Source organism: Triticum dicoccoides, chromosome 7A (assembly GCF_002162155.2).
Source record: "Triticum dicoccoides isolate Atlit2015 ecotype Zavitan chromosome 7A, WEW_v2.0, whole genome shotgun sequence".
Lineage (NCBI taxonomy): Eukaryota > Viridiplantae > Streptophyta > Magnoliopsida > Poales > Poaceae > Triticum > Triticum dicoccoides.
In genome coordinates this window covers 194,258,469-194,275,087 of record NC_041392.1, presented here as the reverse complement: position 1 = coordinate 194,275,087, position 16,619 = coordinate 194,258,469, and positions in this window count along the sequence as shown.

Below are 16,619 nucleotides of genomic sequence, written 5' to 3'. Positions count from 1 at the left end.
AAGGAGATTGCTAAGTGTGAGTGTGTGTTTTACCCATCTAGGCGGAAGTTATGTGCACAAAAGAGGAGAACGATTCGATGTGGCGTTAGGATTGAGGGTAATTAACTACGTATGGGGACATAGAGACCTTGAACGTGCATGTGTGAGAGGTATACATGTATACGTGGGATGTGTGTGTGCGCGCGTGCGCATGATCGAGATAAAAGAAAGAAGACATAACTCATAAGATCAACGACATGGGAGAGATGGATCGGTATGACAATATGCATGCATGTGAGAATGCATGGAAGAAGTCCCGACAATTGAGCATGTGTTTTTGTCTTTAAGAGATAGTGGCGTGGGTTGGAGCATGCATCTATGGCGAGCAGAGGGAGTGAGGCGCAACGATTGTGCAAAAGAGACCAACATATAAATGCATATGTATGGAGAGACATATATAGTGTGGGTGATAGGAAGCAAGACTTCGTGCGAGAAAGAAATGTTGACGGAGAAACTACAGATAGATACAGAGGTGGAGATGCTAGCTAGAGGGACATCCTCTAGTTTGGGTGTTGGAGATGACCGTCGGGTGGTTCAAAGGGTGAAGTTATATATGTGTGTGAGAGGGCACTTGATTGCATGTAGAGAGAAACATATGTAGTGTGCATGATAGGAATCAAGAGTGAGGGCGAGAAAGAAGGTTGATGGAGAAACAGATAAATAGAAAGATAAAGATGCTAGCTAGTGTGCGTTAGAGATAGGAGTCGAGTGGATCAGAAGGCTGGGTTATGTGTGTGGGTGTGAGAGAGATAGAGAGAGGGTGCGTGTGAGTCACATACAAACAGATATCAGAGAGAAATGAGATCCAGAGAGACGGAGTTTTGTGTCTGCGAGAGAGAAAGATATTTCACAACGAGAGTGATAGCTAGAGAGACATATGAGGGAACGCAAGATATCTCTAGGGAGAGAGGGTGTGTGTGAGCGACATACAAGAGAACAATGGAGAAATATGAGACCCTAGGAGAAAGAGTTTGTGTTTGTGTGTGAGAAAGAGATATTGATGAGGAAGAGTCGTAGGTTCTCATATCTAAGGAGCGAAAGACATCTATGTATGAGGGGTGTGCGAGTGGCACACATGGGAATAGTAGAGAGAAATGAGACCCCGGGAGACAAAGTTTTGTGTTTGTGTGAGAGAAAGAGATTCCACATGGAGAATCATAGTTAGAGACACATAGCAGGGAGCGAGATATACTTAGAGAGAGATAGAGTGATGAAGGTCAAGGGAGAGAGTACCGTCAGTGTGTTACGAAGATAAAAGATCATTGTCGGCATACAGGTAGCACGAGAGATACCTGAGAGACGATGAACGCGTATAGGTCCAGAGAGATAGTCCTATATAAGCATGAGTGATAGCTATATGAGACGAATATCTGGATTAAAGGGGATTCAAATATTTAAATTGGAGATCACGACATCGATAATATCATAACCCAAATTGGTGTATCAAACATGCATATTCATTTGAATTTGGGCACACGTGTAATGTTATATAGTTTATCAATATTGGTGATCCATAGATTCTTCAATTACAAACAATGCATGGTTTATATGCAATTAATGTCTAAACGGGATTACACTGTATGCTGCGTGTGTGAAACACATTATACATGTTTGAGAAGTAAAAAAACCCGCATGAAACACACATTAATTGGAGATAGTTAGCGAGGAATGCATACATTGGATTTCAACATAAAGTGGTTTCAAATATTTGAAAATCCAAATTGATGGATACAACCTTATGAATCTGAGATCATGCCATTTGTAAACCATATTTATGTATAAATGGTGTTGTGCTTTTGAAAGTATATATAAAAAATGATGTATATAGAATGTAATTCCAATGGAAAATGGATCCCGCCCGAAAAAAATAGAATACAAACGGGATTCGAATTGAGTTGGCACGGTAAATGTGCACTCTGCAAAATTTGAACGAAGCAGGGAAAGTCGCAGTAACTGCCTGGAACCAAAATCTGCGAGATGGAAATCACTGCTGCCTATCCCTGCCACGCAAAGCCTATATGCTGGATTTCTATAGGTTTCGATAGGGGTAGGTTTGTAATTTCACCCAAACGTGACGTAACCGCCTCTCACCCAGATTCATACACGGTGGGTGCCAAAAACAAACTCTCGTCGGCAAATATTCGATGTATGTGAGATCTCGTCGGCAAACATAGTGTTGTTGTGATGTAGTAGAAATTTGAAACAGGGGTTAAGTTTGTAAATTTCCTCGCATTTGAGACAAGCGCGCCCTGAATACATGGTTCCCCCCTTCCTCTCTACCTCCCTTTTCCCCATTCGTACTCCATGGGCGCCAAAACACCCTCTCCACCCCACCCTCCTCCGTCTGCCGCCGTCCGCCACCCCATCCACCACCGTCCTCCTCCACCATGCCGGAGCTGATGCCCCGACGCCATCGTCCATTACAAGAGATCGACCTCTCTCATCCACGGCTTCAGATCGGGATCCTTGCATCCCGTCCTCTCGCTTCATCCCCGCCGTCGTCCACCTTCACGGCGCCGCTCCTATGACCGTCTCATCCACCGCGCCCTGCCGCCACCGTCTACCCTCCTAGATCTGCTTCCACGCCGCCGACAGCCATCGCTACCGTAGCAGCATCAAATTCTCAGCAGATGCCTACACGGCGCCGCACCAGAGGCGGTACTCTTTCGTATCTGCTCAACTTATTTATCGCACCAAGAAAATAGATCGCCACTGCTTTACTCTGATTTCTTGTCTTGGTTGCAAAGTTGCCTTTGTCCGGTTTGCACCTTCAGATCCGCCATGGCACGCTCAACACCATACTCGCAATGCTTATGGTTTTCCCCTTTTATATTCCACACTAGTTAAATCACAGTAGACTAAATTTCAAAATTGGGCCAGTCGATTTTTTAGAGCTCGCCGGAGTTCGCCGGTGCGATCGAAGGGGCTCAAGTGGTTGTGGGGCCTCGCCGAACGAAGAAAACTCGATGCGGGTGGGGGTTGGGGTGGGGGTGGGGGTGGGGGTGGTGGAGGAACACAGGAGGTGGGGGCCGGTGGTCCGGCCGGCGACCCGTGCAGTGTTCTGTATGGGAAGAATCAGAGACGAGGAAGAAGAAGGGTTAGGAGACATAGGATCTTCATCCAACCGCCTGAAATGGTCGAGAGACAGCTAGGAGTTGCATTCTTAATGCGCTCTGGTTCATCATGTGTGGGCACTGCGCAACCAACATTTTATTATCCAAAATCTGCTTGCTCTTCTTTACCATGTTCCTCTTCTGTTCTTCTTTACTATGTACTCTCTCCGTTCCTAAATACAAGTCTTTGTATAGATTCCACCATGGACTACATATGGAGCAAAATGAGTGAATCTACACTCTAAAATGTACCTGGATACATCTGTATGTGATCCATAGGGGAAATCTCTACGAAGACTTATATTTTGGAACGGAGGGAGTATGATAGTAGTATAGTATGTTCCTTGTACTGAAGATGAGCAGGGACATTTGCAGTGTAGAGGTCTATACGGTCGGTTGTGATGGACACTTTGAGCCTCTTTGATTCGTAGGATCTTGTAAACATAGGAATAGGATTTGTAGTGGACTACCTGCTTGAATCCTATAAGAATAGCAAGGAAATGCAGGGAGCTGTGTCGCCTTTGAGGGTTACATTGATATTAACAGTACCACACCTTCACTTGAAGAGAGCTGGTATCCGAAGCCTTTCTAGCCGTACCGACAATACTAGCACATATATTCCAGCAAGTTCCACTTTGCTGATTTTACTCTGATACTTAAGGTTTTCCCGTTATATCTACACTATGATCTGTGTAGCTGCTTTGTGTCGCACTAGCAGCAGTCCACTCTTGAAGCTAAACACTGCAATGACTTACAAAATTGGCACCAAGGCATTGAGTGCCATTCTGGATGCAATGAAACTCATACGCTCCCCACCTGTTGATTCTTGTTTAGAATATCATCCTAATGACTATTCTAACCTCGAGGAGTCAAAGGCAGATGGCCTGTCCTATTCACCCATCAAGGTGCCTGTTCTAATTTGGCAATGTTTTATTGATTGCAGGTATCTTGCATATGTTGTCTTGCATTTCTTCTACTTTGTTGCACCGCCATCCGCTTAGTTTACTCATCATATATGTCGAGATGCCATGCCCATCCATTATCAATACATATTCCATCTATCATCATACCATGTTTTCCCACTCAAATGTTGTTCTTGTGCATCAAAAATCAAAAAGGAAGAGCGTGATTGCCGAACCTGAAGGAGCACCAGCAAAGTCCTTGAAAAACGTGGTGGTGCCGGAGAAATCAGATAACACCCCACTTATATTGGCTGTACAACCAGTGACACAAAATGTTGGACCGACTCTAGCAGACTGTACCCATACTTCACTGGCCACACCACTAGCCCCACCACACAGGACCTGCACTCCAGCAAAAGGTATACCGATTTCATTTGCCATAGCACCAGCTGTACCATAGAAAAATCCCACTCCAGCAAAAAGTACAGCAAGTCCACCGGCCGAAGACCTATCCCAACTGCAGAGACGACCAATTCCTGCAGATTGGAACCCCATTCCATTTATTCCCAGTTTAAAAGACAATGCTTTCAATGTTGTTAGGGACTACGTGCATATATTCCCATCATGGGAAGATTATTGTGAAGACAAACACCATTTTCACATCTTCCTGTCCAACTTATGTGTAAGTGCTATTATTCATGGCTATTATTTTCCTATTTTCTGTTGATTGAACACATCAATGATTTACATTACATTTTTGTAACTAGGCGAGGGTCAATCTGGATAGTCATGACGAGCAAAGCTTGCTTGTGCTTTTCAAGGAAGCATTGCAGCAGTATCGGTGTTACCTGAGGAAATCACACTTTGATGGCAAGTCTATAAACGAATTTCTGGTGAAGTCTCCTGTGCTAAATTTAGAAGACATTGAATGGAAAAACCTTCTTATGCACTGGTCTCGTTCCCAGGATGAGGTACTGTCTATGAAATCACATGACAATTTGAACTTCTACTTTTCCGCATGTGCCTTACGGATCTTTTTTGCAGGAAATCTGCTCGAAGAGGAATTTTGGTTTGACAAGAACGACAGGATATCTCAAATATGCTGCCCGCTGCTTTGCTCTTGTTAGTACCTGTTGTCCTGTATCACTGTACTTGCATACATACCTGGTTCATTATGTGACAGCAGTATGCATGATAGCTTGCTTATCAATTATTCGCTCCAAATTATCTGATCTGTATGAATGGTTACATTAGTGTAGAATATATCCAATGCCAATATTTTTTAGCTCTGCATTGTTCTTGTAAGTACGTGCTGTCCTTTATCAGTGTACTTATAATGACAGGTAGTTGTTTATGTACCATCACTCTGCAGCTTATTTTCCTTTGCCCTCCATTGTCTACACATCAGATCTATATTTACTCTTACCATAAGGTTGGTACTGAAGAAGTTTAGCTGTGCATTGCTCTTGGCTGTACCTTTTGCCTGTATCACTGCACTTGCATTTATAGCTACTTGGTTATGTAGCATCACTCTTCATCTTATCTTAAATATTCTCCATTTTTTCGTATATTATCACATCTATATTTACTCTTAACAAAATGTAGTATAAAGGCAATGCTTTTGAAGAAGATTATGTGGTAAACTTCTTGAATTGCCCCCCCCCCATCAGCATGGACAAGGCCTTTATAGAGCCTGTCTTCACCAATAATGTAAGTTTGTCCATCTCAAGCCTTCAAACTTTGTTGTATATATTTGGTTAGGCATGACTACAACATCTCAAGGCATGACAGTAGTTCATAAACAAAAGTTCGTCCTTTCTCAATTTAAGTTTTCAGTTGTACAACCAATTTCCTTCTTCATACCATGTAAATTAAACTATACAGAGCAAGTGATCTTCTTTTGCACTACATGTATGCTTATGTTCTTCATCTGTAATCCAGTGGTGTGGTTAACCTACCCACTACAACACAATGTCATATTCTGCAATGTCTTAACTATGAAAAATGTCATATCATTCTACTATTATTTAAACCGTCTCTTTATTTGCCAATCTGAAATGGTATAAATTGACAGCACACTAACCATTGATACTTATGAGTTCTTGATCTGTAATCCAGTGGTGTCGTGAAGCTGCCAACTCCTTCACAATGTCATTTCCTGCCATGTCTTGACCTGAACAATACCATGTTGTGTTAATGCAAATTTAAACTATGTCACTTTATTCGTCAGTGAGAAATGTGATGAATTGTCAGCACTGATACTTTTATGTGCAAAACCTGTCATCTGTCTGCTTGTTTATCTTTCAGAGTGAGGAAGATATAAGTGATGAACAAGCGCAGTCTCATCATCTTGCTCAGCTGCTTGCGCTGTAGATCCCCAGCAGGGCTAACCTTTCTTGAAATCTATTGAAGTGCTGTTGGTTTTGTATATTATTTTGTCGGCGTGTTTATTTGCACTGGTGGCGATCTTTGATGCCCAGTGTATGTAATCTGCTGTCTGCTTGTGATTTATTATCATAGTGGCGAACTTTGATGCCCAGTGGATGTAATATGCTGTAATTTCTGTATTGTATAGTATATGTTTTTTCTTATTCAGGATGCTGCAGTTATTTTACTTTATATATATCTTGTCTTTGCAGTAAATTGGCCAAACCGTAAAATTATGCTACATAATCGGGCCGTCATGCAATCACGATGTAGGTTGGGCCTGAAATGTGCCGATCAGCTCACGGGCCGGCAGCAGCCCGAAATGAACCTCGACCCATGATTGTGCGAATCAAATCACGGGCTTCTAACAGACCAAAATTGTCTGGGTCCTTGTTTGTCCCAATCAGATATCGGCTGCGAGCAGGCCGGATGCAAACCAGGCCGTAGTTAGGCCCAATTATATGACGGGCTTTTAACAGGCCGAAATTAATATAGGGCCAAAATGTTAAACGGGCCCTTAACAGGCCAAAACTAATATCAGGCCAAATTACTAAGTGGGCCTTTAGCAAGTGGGCCCAAAAGCATAGTGTCCAGTTGACGGGCCGAATCTGATATGGGCCATAATTGAGCCCAAAGCCTCTTAAAGGGCCAGAACTGATTTGGGCCGTAATTTGGCCCAAAACGTGGTAGGCTTTTAACGGGCCGGATCTCATATGGGCCACTATTAGACCCGGAGTGTGGCAGGCCATTAATGGACCGGATCAAATATGGGCCGGCATTTGGCCCAAAACTGGCAGCCAGTTAATGGGCCGGCCTACTAGGGTCCTCAAAATCTTATGGGCCTACAGCTGGGCCGACCCATTAATGTCGGCGAAATCTCGTGGGCCTTTAGCTGGGCCGGCCAATTATGACCCGCAAGAATCTTGTGGGCCTTTACCTGGGCCGGCCCATTATGGCACAAAAAAATCTTGTGGGCCTTTACCTGGGCCGGCCCATTATGGCCCACAAAATCTTGTGGGCCTTTAGCTGGGCCAACCCATTATGGTCCGCAAAATCTTGTGGGCCTCTAGTTGGGCCGGCCCATTTAAACTTGTTGGGTCGTGCCACGTGTCGACGTATCATAGGCGCCTTCTATCCAGTGAGTGGATGACATCTGTCCCGACGATGAGCCGACACGTGTTTCCTCTAGCCAATGATGATTTTACACATGGAAAATCCCCATTGGTCGGGGCTGTTAATGGGTTATTGGATCCAAAACCCGACCCGATAGCTTAACGGCGTTCCGTTACGGTGGATGCCACGTGTCGGTCACCCTTGACGAAAGCACTTTTGTGACACGCAATTTATCGTCATGGAAGTGGACACTTCCATGATGATAATTTTGGTAATGTCATGGAAAACTTCTACGACAGCACAGGTATGACTATCTTCATTCTGTCACAAATTTGTCATGGATGTACATGCATGACAAAAAAAGTGACCTACTGTGACAAACACGTATCATCACGGAAGTGTTTTTTTTGTAGTGCAAGTATCAAACTTCTCATAGTATTCAATGCACTTTTATGAAAGTTTTTATTATATCAATCTTGGATGCCTATCATATTAGGACTAATTTTATAGCCAAAGCAAACTACAATGCTGTTCTAAAGGATTCTCAAAATAATATAAGTGAAGCATGAGAGATAAATAATTTCTATAAAATAAAACCACCACCGTGCTCTAAAAGATATAAGTGAAGCACTAGAGCAAAATTATCTAGCTCAAAAGATATAAGTGAAGCACATAGAGTATTCTAATAAATTCCAATTCGTGTGTGTGTCTCCCAAAAGGTGTGTACAGCAAGGATGATTGTGGTAAACTAAAAAGCAAAGACTCAAATCATACAAGACGCTCCAAGCAAAACACATATCATGTGGTGAATAAAAATATAGCCTCAAGTAAAGTTACCGATAGAAGAAGACAAGAGAGGGGATGCCTTCCGGGGCATCCCCAAGCTTAGGCTTTTGGTTGTACTTGAATTTTACCTTGGGGTGCAATGGGCATACCCAAGCTTAGGCTCTTGCCACTACTTTTTCCATAAATCCATCAAATCTTTACCCAAAACTTGAAAACTTCACAACACAAAACTTGAACAGAAAATCTCATGAGCTCCGTTAGTATAAGAAAACAAACCACCACTTAAGATACTGTAATGAACTAATTCTTTATTTATTTTGGTGTTAAACCTACTGTATTCCAACTTCTCTATGGTTCATAACCTCCGATACTAGCCATAGATTCATCAAAATAAGCAAACAACACACGAAAAACAGAATCTGTCAAAAACAGAACAGTCTGTAGTAATCTGTAGGTTTCAAATACTTCTGTAACCCCAAAAATTCTGAAATAAACTGTTGGACGTGAGGAATTTGTCTATTAATCATCTGCAAAAAGAATCAACCTAATCACACTCTCCAGTAAAAATGGCAGAAAATCTCGTGAGCGCTAAAGTTTCTGTTTTCTACAGCAAGATCGCAAAGACTTTCCCCAAGTCTTCCCAAAGGTTCTACTTGGAACAAACACTAATTAAAAGCATAAAACCACATCTAAACAGAATCTAGATGAATTATTCATTACTAAACAGAACCAAAAATCAATAAGTAAAAATAAAATTGGGTTGCCTCCCAACAAGCGCTATCGTTTAACGCCCCTAGCTAGGCATAAAAATAAGAATAGATCTAGGCATTATCATCTTTGGTATGCAATCCATAAGTGGCTCTCATAATAGATTCATAAGGTAATTTAATTTTATTTCTAGGAAAGTGTTCCATGCCTTTCCTTAACGGAAATTGGAATCTAATATTTCCTTCTTTCATATCAATAATTGCACCAATCGTTCTAAGGAAAGGTCTACCAAGAATAATAGGACATGTAGGATTGCAATCAATGTCAAGAACAATGAAATCTACGGGAACATAATTCCTATTTGCAACAATAAGAACATCATTAATCCTTTCCATAGGTTTCTTAATGGTGGAATCCGCAAGATGCCAGTTTAAAGAACAATAATCAAATTCACGGAAACCTAACACATCACACACAGTTTTTGGAATCGTGGAAACACTAGCACCCAAATCACATAAAGCATATCATTCATGATATTTAATCTTAATTTTAATAGTAGGTTCCCGCTCATCGTAAAGTTTTCTAGGGACAAAAACTTCTAATTCAAGCTTTTCTTCATAAGATTGCATTAAAGCAACGATATGTTTGGTAAAAGCTTTATTTTGACTATAAGCATGAGGAGAATTTAACACGGATTGCAACAAGGAAATACAATCTATTAAAGAACAATTATCATAATTAAATTCCTTGAAATCCAAAATAGTGGTTTCATTGCTATGTAAAGTTTTGACCTCTTCAATTCCACCTTTACCAATTTTTGCATCAAGGTCTAAAAACTCTGAATCATTGGGACGCCTTTTAACTAAAGTTGACTCATCTCCAGTCCCATCATTATCAAGATTCATATTGCAAAGCAAAGATTTAATAAGGGACACATCAATCGCTTTTAGATCTTCATCATTATTATCATGAAAACTAGAAGAACACGCTTTCATAAAGCAATCCTTTTTTGCACGCATCCTAGCGGTTCTTTCTTTGCACTCATCAATGGAAATTCTCATGGCTTTGAGAGACTCATTGATATCATGCTTAGGTGGAATAGATCTAAGTTTCAAAGAATCAACATCAAGAGAAATTCTATCCATGTTCCTAGCCAACTCATCAATCTTAGACAATTTTTCTTCAACCAAAGCATTGAAACTCTTTTGTGAACTAACAAATTCTTTAATACTAGATTCAAAATCAGAGGGCATCTTATTATAATTTCCATAAGAATTTTTGTATGAATTACCATAATTATTAGAGGAATAACTAGGATACGACCTAGGATTGAAGTTATCTCTATACGCGCTGTTACCAAAATTGTTCCTACCAAAAAAATTCACATCCATAGATTCATTATTATTCTCAATCAAAGTAGACAAAGGCATATCATTAGGATCAACAGGAGCACTCTTATTAGCAAACAACTTCATAAGTTCATCCATCTTTCCACTCAAAACATTAATTTCTTCTATCGCATGAACCTTTTTACAAGTAGATCTTTCGGTGCGCCACTGAGAATAATTAACCATAATATTATCTAGGAGTTTGGTAGCTTCCTAAAGTGATTTTCATAAAAGTGCCTCCCGCGGCCGAACCTAAAAGATTTCTAGAAGCAAAATTCAATCTGGCATAAATTTTTTGTACGATCATCCATAAATTCAAACCATGAGTAGGGCAATTACGAATCATTAATTTCATCCTCTCCCAAGATTGTGCAACATGCTCATGATCTAGTTGGTTAAAATTCATAATATCATTTCTAAGAGAGATGATCTTAGCGGGAGGAAAATATTTAGAGATAAAAGCATCTTTGCACTTATTCGAAGAATCAATACTATTTTTAGGCAAAGAAGAAAGCCATGTTTTAGCACGATCTCTAAGCGAAAACGGGAATAGCTTCAATTTAACAATATCATTATCCACGTCCTTTTTTCTTTTGCATGTCACACAAATCAACAAAGTTGTTTAGATGGGTAGCATCATCTTCACTAGGAAGGCCAACAAATTGATCTTTCATGACAAGATTCAGCAAGGCAGTATTAATTTCACAAGATTCAGCATCGGTAAGGGGAGCAATCGGAGTGCCAATAAAGTCATTACTGTTGGTATTGGAAAAGTCACACAATTTAGTATTATCTTGAGCCATCATGACAAACAATCCAACACACAAGCAAGCAAGAGGCAAGCAAAAAGAGGCGAGTGTAAAGAGGGCGAATAAAACGGCAAGGGTGAAGTGGGGAAGAGGAAAACAAGAGGCAAATGGCAAATAATGTAATGCGAGGGATAAGAGTTTGTGACGGATACTTGGTATGTCTTGACTTGACTTGAGTTGGCGTAGATCTCCCCGGCAACGGCGCCAGAAATCCTTCTTGCTACCTCTTGAGCACTGCGTTGGTTTTCCCTTGAAGAGGAAAGGGTGATGCAGCAAAGTAGCGTAAGTATTTCCCTCAATTTTTGAGAACCAAGGTATCAATACAGTAGGAGACTACACGCAAGTCGCCTCACACCTGCACAAACAAATAAGAACCTTGCAACCAATGCGATAAAGGGGTTGTCAATCCCTTCACGACCACTTGCAAGAGTGAGATCTGATAGAGATAATAAGATAAATATTTTTGGTATTTTTATGATATAGATTGAAAGTGAAGATTTCAAAGTAAAATAGATTGGAAACTTATATGATGGAAAATAGACACGGGGGCTATAGGTTTCTGATGTCTACTACACAACCTTCTTCTTGTAGACGTTGTTGGGCCTCCAAGTGCAGAGGTTTGTAGGACAGTAGCAAATTTCCCTCAAGTGGATGACCTAAGGTTTATCAATCCGTAGGAGGCGTAGGATGAAGATGGTCTCTCTCAAGCAACCCTGCAACCAAATAACAAAGAGTCTCTTGTGTCCCCAACACACCCAATACAATGGTAAATTGTATAGGTGCACTAGTTCGGCGAAGAGATGGTGATACAAGTGGTATATGGATGGTAGATAAAGGTTTTTGTAATCTGAAAATATAAAAACAGCAAAGTAACTAATGATAAAAGTGAGCACAAACGGTATTGCAATGTGTTGAAACAAGGCCTAGGGTTCATACTTTCACTAGTGCAAGTTCTCTCAACAATAATAACATAATTGGATCACATAACTATCCCTCAACATGCAACAAAGAGTCACTCCAAAGTCACTAATAGCAGAGAACAAACGAAGAGATTATGGTAGGGTACGAAACCACCTCAAAGTTATTCTTTCAAATCAATCCGTTGGGCTATTCCTATAAGTGTCACAAACAGCCCTAGAGTCCGTACTAGAATAACACCTTAAGACACAAATCAACCAAAACCCTAATGTCACCTAGATACTCCAATGTCACCTCAAGTATCCGTGGGTATGATTATATGATATGCATCACACAATCTCGGATTCATCTATTCAACCAACACATAGAACCTCAAAGAGTGCCCCAAAGTTTCTACCGGAGAATCACGATGAAAACGTGTGCCAACCCCTATGCATAGTTTCATGGGCGGAACCCGCAAGTTGATCATCAAAACATACATCAAGTGAATCACGCGATATCCCATTGTCACCACAGATACGCATGGCAAGACATACATCAAGTGTTCTCAAATATTTAAAGACTCAATCTGATAAGATAACTTCAAAGGGGAAACTCAATCCATTACAAGAGAGTAGAGGGGGGGGGGGAGAAAACATCATAAGATCCAACTATAATAGCAAAGCTCGCGATACATCAAGATCGTACCACCTCAAGAACACGAGAGAGAGAAAGAGAGATCAAACACATAGCTACTGGTACATACCCTCAGTCCCGAGGGAGAACTACTCCCTTCTCGTCATGGAGAGCACTGGGATGATGAAGATGGCCACCGGAGAGGGATGCCCCCTCCAGCAGGGTGTCGGAACGGGTCTAGATTGGCTTTCGGTGGCTACGGAGGCTTCTGGTGGTGGAACTCCCGATCTATTGTCCTCCCGGATGTTTTTAGGGTATATGGATATATATAGGAGGAAGAAGTACGTCAGGGGAGCCACGAGGGGCCCACGAGGGTGGAGGGCTCTCCCAGGGGGGTGGGCGCCCCCCTGCCTCGTGCCTTCCTCGTTGCTTCCCTTACGTAGACCCCAAGTCTTCTGGATTGCTTCCGTTCCAAAAATAAGTTCCGTGAAGTTTCAGGTCAATTGGACTCCATTTGATTTTCCTTTTCTGCGATACTCTAAAACAAGGAAAAAACAGAAACTGGCACTAGGCTCTAGGTTAATAGGTTAGTCCCAAAAATCATATAAAATAGCATATACATGCATATAAAACATCCAAGGTTGATAATATAATAGCATGCAACAATCAAAAATTATAGATACGTTGGAGACGTATCAGCATCCCCAAGCTTAATTCCTGCTCGTCCTCGAGTAGGTAAATGATAAAAACAGAATTTTTGATGTGGAATGCTACCTAACATATTTATCCATGTAGTTCTCTTTATTGTGGCAAGAATATTCAGATCCATAAGATTCAAGACAAAAGTTTAATATTGACATAAAAATAATAATACTTCAAGCATACTAACTAAGCAATTTTGTCTTCTCAAAATAACATGGCCAAAGAAAGCTATCCCTACAAAATCATATAGTCTGGCTATGCTCCATCTTCACCACACAAAATATTTAAATCATGCACAACCCCGATGACAAGCCAAGCAATTGTTTCATACTTTTGGTGTTCTCAAACTTTTTCAATCTTCACGCAATACATGAGCGTGAGCCGTGGACATGTCACTATAGGTGGAATAGAATGGTGGTTGTGGAGAATACAAGAGGGGAAGATAGTCTCACATCAACTAGGCGTACCAACGGGCTATGGAGATGCCCATCAATAGATATCAATGTGAGTGAGTAGGGATTGCCATGCAATGGATGCACTAGAGCTATAAGTATGTGAAAGCTCAACAAAGAAACTAAGTGGGTGTGCATCCAACTTGCTTGCTCATGAAGACTTAGGGCATTTTGAGGAAGCCCATCATTGGAATATACAAACCAAGTTCTATAATGAAAAATTCCCACTAGTATATGAAAGTGACAACATAGGAGACTCTCTATCATGAATATCATGGTGCTACTTTGAAGCACAAGTGTGGTAAAAGTATAGTAGCATTGCCCCTTCTCTCTTTTTCTCTCATTTTTTATTTGGGCCTTTTCTCCTCTTTTTTATGGCCTCTTTTCTTTCTTTTTTTAATTTTTCGTCCGGAGTCTCATTCCGACTTGTGGGGGAATCATAGTCTCCATCATCCTTTCCTCACTGGGACAATGCTCTAATAATGATGATCATCACACTTTTATTTTCTTACAACTCAACAATTACAACTCGATACTTAGAACAAAATATGACTCTATATGAATGCCTCCGGCGGTGTACCGGATATGCAATGACTCATGAGTGACATGTATGAAAGAATTATGAACGGTGGCTTTGCCACAAATACAATGTCAACTACATGATCATGCAAAGCAATATTACAATGATGGAGTGTGTCATAATAAACGGAACGGTGGAAAGTTGCATGGCAATATATCTCGGAATGGCTATGGAAATGCCATGATAGGTAGGTATGGTGGCTATTTTGAGGAAGGTATATGGTGGGTTTAAGGTACCGGCGAAAGTTGCGCGATACTAGAGAGGCTAGCAATGGTGGAAGGGTGAGAGTGCGTATAATCCATGGACTCAAACATTAGTCATAAAGAACTCACATACTTATTGCAAAAATCTATTAGTTATCAAAACAAAGTACTACACGCATGCTCCTAGGGGGATAGATTGGTAGGAAAAGACCATCGCTCGTCCCCGACCACCACTCATAAGGAAGGAAATCAATAAATAAATCATTCTCCGACTTCATCACATAATGGTTCACCATACGTGCATGCTACGGGAATCACAAACTTTAACACAAGTATCTCTAAAATTCACAAATACTCAACTAGCATGACTCTAATATCACCATTTTCATATCTCAAAACAATCATAAAGAATCAAACTTCTCATAGTATTCAATGCACTTTATATGAAAGTTTTTATTATATCCCTCTTGGATGCCCATCATATTAGGACTAGTTTCATAACCAAAGCAAACTACCATGCTGTTCTAAAGACTCTCAAAATGATATAAGTGAATCATGAGAGTTCATTAATTTCTATAAAATAAAACCACCACCATGCTCTAAAAAGATATAAGTGAAGCACTAGAGCAACAACAAACTACTCCGAAAGATATAAGTGAAGATCAATGAGTAGTTGAATAATTATGCAACTATGTGAAGACTCTCTAACATTTAAGAATTTCATATCTTGGTATTTTATTCAAACAGCAAGCAAAACAAAATAAAATAAAATGACGCTCCAAGCAAAACAAATATCATGTGGCGAATAAAAATATAGCTCCAAGTAAAGTTACCGATGAACGAAGACGAAAGATGGGATGCCTTCGGGGCATCCCCAAGCTTAGGCTCTTTGTTGTCCTTGAATATTTCCTTGGGGTGCCTTGGGAATCCCCAATCTTAGGCTCTTGCCACTCCTTATTCCATAGTCCATCGAATCTTTACGCAAAACTTGAAAACTTCACAACACAAAACTTAACAGAAAACTCGTAAGCTCCGTTAGCGAAAGAAAACAAAACACCACTTAAAGGTACTGTAATGAACTCATTCTTTATTTATATTGGTGTTAAACCTACTGTATTCCAACTTCTCTATGATTTATAAACTATTTTACTAGCCATAGATTCATCAAAATAAGCAAACAACACACGAAAAACAGAATATGTCAAAAACAGAACAGTCTGTAGTAATCTGTAACTAACGCAAACTTCTGGAACCCCAAAAATTCTAAAATAAATTGGTGGACCTGAGAAATTTGTCTATTAATAATCTTCAAAAAGAATTAACTCAATATCACTTTCCAATAAAAACTGGCATCAATTCTTGTGAGCGCTAAAGTTTCTGTTTTTTACAGCAAGATCAACAAGACTTTCCCCAAGTCTTCCCAATGGTTCTACTTGGCACAAACACTAATTAAAACATAAAAACTCAATAATAACAGAGGATAGATAAATTATTTATTACTAAACAGGAGCAAAAAATCAAGGAACAAAAATAAATTTGGGTTGCCTCCCAACAAGCGTTAACGTTTAACGCCCCTAGCTAGGCATGATGATTTCAATGATGCTCACATAAAGGATAAGAATTGAAACATAAATAGAGAATCATGAAGAATATGACTAGCGCATTTAAGTCTAACACACTTCCTATGCATAGGGATTTTGTGAGAAAACAACTTATGGGAACAATAATCAACTAGCATAGGAGGGCAAAACAAGCATAACTTCAAAACTTTAAGCACATAGAGAGGAAACTTGATATTATTGCAATTCCTACAAGCTTATGTTCCTCCCTCATAATAATTTTCAGTAGCATCATGAATGAATTC